Source organism: Silurus meridionalis, chromosome 8 (assembly GCF_014805685.1).
Source record: "Silurus meridionalis isolate SWU-2019-XX chromosome 8, ASM1480568v1, whole genome shotgun sequence".
Taxonomy (NCBI): Eukaryota; Metazoa; Chordata; class Actinopteri; order Siluriformes; family Siluridae; genus Silurus; species Silurus meridionalis.
This window is the reverse complement of record NC_060891.1, coordinates 19,875,879-19,881,878: the sequence shown is the minus strand read 5'-3', so window position 1 is coordinate 19,881,878 and position 6,000 is coordinate 19,875,879. Positions and strand designations below refer to the sequence as shown.

Here is a 6,000-nt window from a genome sequence, read left to right as displayed (position 1 = left end):
GTAACTTGCTGACGTGAGCAAAGCATGTAGCAAGAGAACAAGAACTCATTGAGTACAGGCACGATTTTGTGTAATGAAATTTGGTGACTGGTAATTTTTTTTGCAGGCCTCTTTTTCCATTTCTAAATTTCTAAAGGAGGCAGTGAAACAGGCTGATCTAATAGGTGTATGTTTACAGTGCCCCAATGACCATAATGGCAATTTCGCTTATACTAAGGATTGCATGTGATGCAAAAAGCAAAAAATATATAAAGGGTTCTTTCATTTAAAATAATGTTACTTGGTTCCCTTTTTGGAGTCTCCTTAAAATTAGACAAGGCTTTATAAATGTGGCTTGGAGAGTAAATTCTCTCTATTATTGATCACTACACACACACATACACACACAGACAAATTAAGTCTTTAGAAGTCTGAACTATTGTGAAGCACAGCCAAAGATAATCTCCATCTCCAAACATCTCCACTCAGATTTTGCAGCCTGGTCATTATAACGTAGGTGATGATTTTTTTTGTAAGTGGATGAAAAAGTTCAGTGGGTAATTGGAACGTCTGGAAACCGCTCATCCATTGCTTTATTAGGATGATGGAAGCACCTTGAAGGCATTTCCAAGATGAAGTGGAAACAAGCAAGCTTTGTCTAGAGGCCTGTGCTGGAGAGCTGGGTTTGGCCTTAACATCCCAGAACACAAGGTGGCCTATGGGTAAATGCCTGAGCTGTTATTTAATGTGGCTTTCACAGGCAGGCCAAGGTGAGAGCTGTCTGCCAATTATGACCTCTCTGACAACCACAAATACCCAGTAGTGCTGGAGAGCAATCCAGAAACTAATACTGAAGCTTAGATGTAGGCTTTAATGTGCAGTCTTTGCAATATGCACTGTCAAATATGACTAATGAGCAGTTACAAAATCCCACCAAAGAAGTGGTGTGTGTCTGAGAGGAACACATCCGGAAAGACTTGATCATTAATCAGGTTCCAGCTGTCTTAACTCCCTACCTAATACAGTGAGTGCATAGGCTTTGGTGCAAATGTAAAAGAGCTCAGTTTATTAGCTCATTTATTTCCCGAAGCTCATAGTTCAGTATATTCTCCGGTGTTGCTTATGTCAATCTTTTTTGGAAAATAAGACTTGACCTCCATAGCAGCAATGCTTTAAAAAAAAAAAACAGGGCAAAAACCATAAAACAGTTGGTTCAAAGTTTAAGACATTTTTAAAAACCACTAATATACTCCGAGATAGAAATAAATCATTGAAGTCATATAATTGCATAGAAAACAAAGGCAGGTTTTTGAACTCAGAACTCAGGCTCATCTTCACAAAAAGCAGAGCATCATTATAGAGAAATGATGCTAGATATATTTCAGTGAGATTTTGATTAATGTGTAACAGTTGTACAGTAATAAATGGCTTAATATTTCATAATATTAATGTCATAATAAAAGACAAGGACTTGGCCTTCTTTAAAAGGAACACATTAGAAGAAACCATGTGAAAGCCACAGTACATTTGGTTCAAAGTTCAAAGGAAATGTCTTAAAACCACTAAGAGGCTCTAAGATGCTTAAAGTCAATTCACAGGGGAAAATAAGACAAAGTTTTCAAAACACTGGGGAAAATTGATGTGCTTAGATCAGTGAAGCTTATAATTGTTTAACCAATGTGGAATAAATGCCTTCAAATTTCATTTTGTAAGATTACAGATGCTGCAAAGCAAACTGTATTAATGTTGGTATTTGTTACTATAAACAATTTCACACACTCCCTAATCCATAAATCACAATGAAAAGATGTCCAACTATGTCATATGACCAGAAATCATACATGTATATTGTTTTTTTTTGAAGTGAGGTCTATGCCACAATCTTGAACCTCTAATCGTCTAACCAGTGTTGATGTGTAATGCTGCAAAAAAGCTGAATTTGGAGAGTCTACAGACCACATACCCCACATCCCTGACAGAAAAAACACAGGGATCTGGCTAAGGCAAATCACACACACTCACACAGACCAGGACAGAACAAGTGGACTCATATTTCACTGTGCGCTTCTACCCCTACACTCACACAGTCCCGAGTGCATTATTGGACTCTAGACGACCATTGCAAAGTCGTTTCAAATGACAAAGGGCTGTCTGTTCACAACGATATTCTTCTGGTGAGATATTTTCTCCCAACATCCATCTCATTTGTGAGGGCAGCAACTGTGCGTGCAGTTTCAGACACTTGAGGCTTAGCATTTGAGAGTAGTACAACCCCAATTCAAAAAGATAATATACAGAATGCAATATTCTGCAAATCTCATAAATCCATATTTTATTCACAATAGCTCATAGAAAACATGCTCAATGTTTAAACTGAGGTAATGTACCATTTTAAATGAAATAAAACGCCACAAAACGTCTCAACTATGTTTACCACTGTGTAACATCCTCTCTTCTTTTAACAACAGTGTGTATACCTCTGGGAACTGAGTTGCTGGAGTTTTAGAAGAGGAATGTGTCCCATTTGTGTCTGCTTAACAGTTCTGGGCCTTTTTTGTCATATTTTTCATTTCATGATGCGCCAAATATTTTAAATTGGTGAAAGATCTGTTCTGCATGCAGACAGCCAACTTTATTGCCACAAAGCCATGCTGTTGTAATATATGCAGTATTGCACTGTCTTGCTGAAATATGCAAGGCCTGATGTTGTCTGGATAGAATCATATGTTGCTTTGAAACCTGTATGTACCCATCAGCACTGAGCTGAGTGCTGATAATAAGCTTAATCATCCCTCTCCTCTTTAGTCTGGAGATCTCTCTAGATTCTCTGAATATTTTGATGATATTATGTACTATAGATGATGAGATATTTAAAGTCTTTGCAAATTTATAATGAGGAACATTATTCTGAATTGTCCTTTCTTTACTTCTATGTTCTACTTTTGTTAAACTGTCCCAACTTTTTTGAGATGTGCTTCAGCCATCAAATTCCAAATTACCTTATTTTTTCTTTAAATGGTACATTTCCTAAGTTTAAACATTTGATATGTTTAATTTGTTCTACTGTGAAGAAAATATGGGTTTGTGAGAAAACATCTCAAAATGTTTAACTACCAATCATAATCAGGATGTACTTTGTTTACAAAACTGTTTTAGTACCCAATTCTGTCTTAGCATTAAGCAATTTCAATGTTTAGAGCATAAACATGACCAAACTTCAACTAAAAGTGCAGCAAACCCCACCCCACTATTTACTTCCACGTGTTCCAACCTTTTCACATGTCAGCTGGATAACTTTATTTTTTACCACTGCACTGTGATAGTATAATAAGATGAAAAATAGAAATGAGATATACTAAAAAGAGAGTGCTAACTGCATTATTCTGTATACATGCTTCAACTCTAGTGAACCAGAATAGTCACAAGCCAGAAAGCCGTTACAGTGATGCTCTCTGGAATGTTGGGCATGGATGCTTGTGGAATGGTTAAGATTCAAGTTCAGAATGTTTTGAGAATTGGTTGAAACCTTAGACAGCCCAGAAATGCAGGAGCCAAAAGCAACCAAGTTCATAAATAGGAAGGCTTCTTTAAAATATAAAAGATATTTAGGGCTGTAGTCACTTTTACAATTTCTCACAGACATCATGAATTGGATAAAGACATAAATTAGACTCTGACAATCTCAGTGAATAGATTAGGTCTGAAATTACATAGTCATGGTTGGGACAAGTGAATAATAATGAAAGAAAAAACGCACAGCCACATTTGCCAATACTGCCACTGAAACAACTGCCAATTGACTGAACTCACCAAGCATTCAGCAAAAAAAAAAAAAAAAAAAAAAAAAAAAGCTGGGAAAATTCCTAAACTTCACTAGTATAAAATTAATAATGATGGCCGAATGCACAATTAAACAAGGATTAAAGCATAATTGTTACATTACTGCAAAACTTAGATGGGATTTATTAGTTACGCCAACTATGGAACATATTGCATACTGAAGCTTTCTCCAAGAGTCAATCAAGAAAACAAATGTGAACATTTTAATTATACTGTTTGTGTGCCAGTTATATAATATATGGAGACCAAACAAGTAGAAAAAAAAAACAATACTAAAGATATACACCTAACCTATTTATAGCTTCCACAGAATGATAATACCTCTTGTCTGAAACTGAATTTGATTAATGTGTTGCCAAAGGAAATGCACACAAATCTAGCGATAATAAGCAAGTAACAAAATACACAGCTGCCAGGATACCTGAGTTTTGATGGAAGAATGTTTCACCATACATATACACAGATGCATATATACATATGTATTGGCAGCAACAGACAGACACATACATCACTCTATCCTTTAAACCCCATGCTGATGACCTGGCGTCACTGCCTGCGTGCAGACGGACACACACGCAGACGGAGGAAAAAGCGCTTAGTCTGATTTATAGCATAAACAGGGGCCAATATTTTCAGTGGCCACGGGCCATAAGGGTGTGTGTGTGCCTCTGTGTAGGTTAAATGGCATTGCACAAGATTGAGAATATTTGATGCAGCTCGCCCTGTGTCAGAAATGGGTTGGGAGCATTTTGGCATGCATGAATAGAAGGCAAGAGCTTCTTTGTGTGGAAGTTCTCATAATAAATCTAAAGGGCTGAGAAGTCCTGCTTTGTATAGTCAAATATTGACATTTGCATTTTATATCATGGGTATTAGAAGAAGGTGAAGGTCAAGATCCAATAGATGACTTGCTTACAGGTGTATGGATTAGAAATGGGAGTGTGAATTTTTGAGCTGGGGCTTGAGGTTACCATTTTTGACAAATGCCATGAACTCTGAACAAATGCAACACCTGTTTTTAACTTGAAGCAGAAAATAAATGAATACTTCCCTGTCCAAATGTTGTCAACTTTATTAAACAAGTTATGGTGTCACTTCATTAATCAGACCAAAGAAGGTAAATACACTTTTCTTTCTCAATGAGCTGACTTCAAGTAAATCATTTAGAGAAATGCATGAAACTATATATATATATATATATATATATATATATATATATATATATATATATATATATATATATATATATATATATATATATATATATATATATATATATATAAAATTGCTAAGAGTCGCTGATTTTTGGCTTTAGTTTCAATTCCGAATGTTTTAACGTTCATTGATTTGTTTTGCTATTGGAGTTTTTAGGTCTAACCAGTTGATGACCTCTGCTTTACAATGATCTATGATTATTATTTTTGCTGCATAATAGTCTCTCAAATCTTTTAACATAAGCTTAAACAATATCTCTCATGTACAGTAGGCCTACAGGAATACAGGATACAGTAAATGTTATACTATTCATATTCATCTTGATGTTATTAGCAGAGTGTCTGGGATTTAATTTTTTAAAGAGAAAGTGATTTGAAATGTGTAGACAAAGTGCGTAAAAGGAGAAGCACTCCTTGCACATTTTCTACAGACTGCTGACATCTCAACAGTTATGGTCTATTATGAATAGATTTTTGTTCTCTCATCAAACAGCATTCGCAACTTTCTCATCCATCATTATCCTCGAGCCAATTTTCTCTACTTTACAATACTTTCTGCTTGTCCTTCCCTCTCCTTTTCTATTCATGTCATTACTTATATTGATTATGCCATGATTTCAGAAATGAAAAAGACTATTGTGAGTTTGTTGGTCCACTCCAGCGTCATACTTATGTTTGGCGTGTCTCCACATTAAGGTTGTTTCAGTAAGTAGGGTGCGGTCACATACAAACTCAGCAACCTTTAGTAAGAGTTCTGGCCTTAACTTCACCCCAATCTGTCTGTAAGCACTCAGTACCTTTGGCTTTGCACCATACAAACTCAACTGGATCTGTTGTGCTCAACACGTTTTTGCATGAAATAGGGTCAAGTGGAGCAGATGGCAATTCCTTTGCATACTTTTGCAGGGTTACAGTTTCATTTGACATGCTTTGTGTCATGACTTTACTGCCCACATTAAGCATAGTC

At 36.0% G+C, this 6,000-nt stretch overlaps 1 protein-coding gene across 1 annotated transcript in view; it reads right to left on the bottom strand.

Annotated features, from left to right (window-relative positions):
* Positions 1 to 6,000, bottom strand: part of LOC124390099 (latent-transforming growth factor beta-binding protein 2-like) — a 106,668-nt gene that overhangs the window by 10,076 nt on the left and 90,592 nt on the right.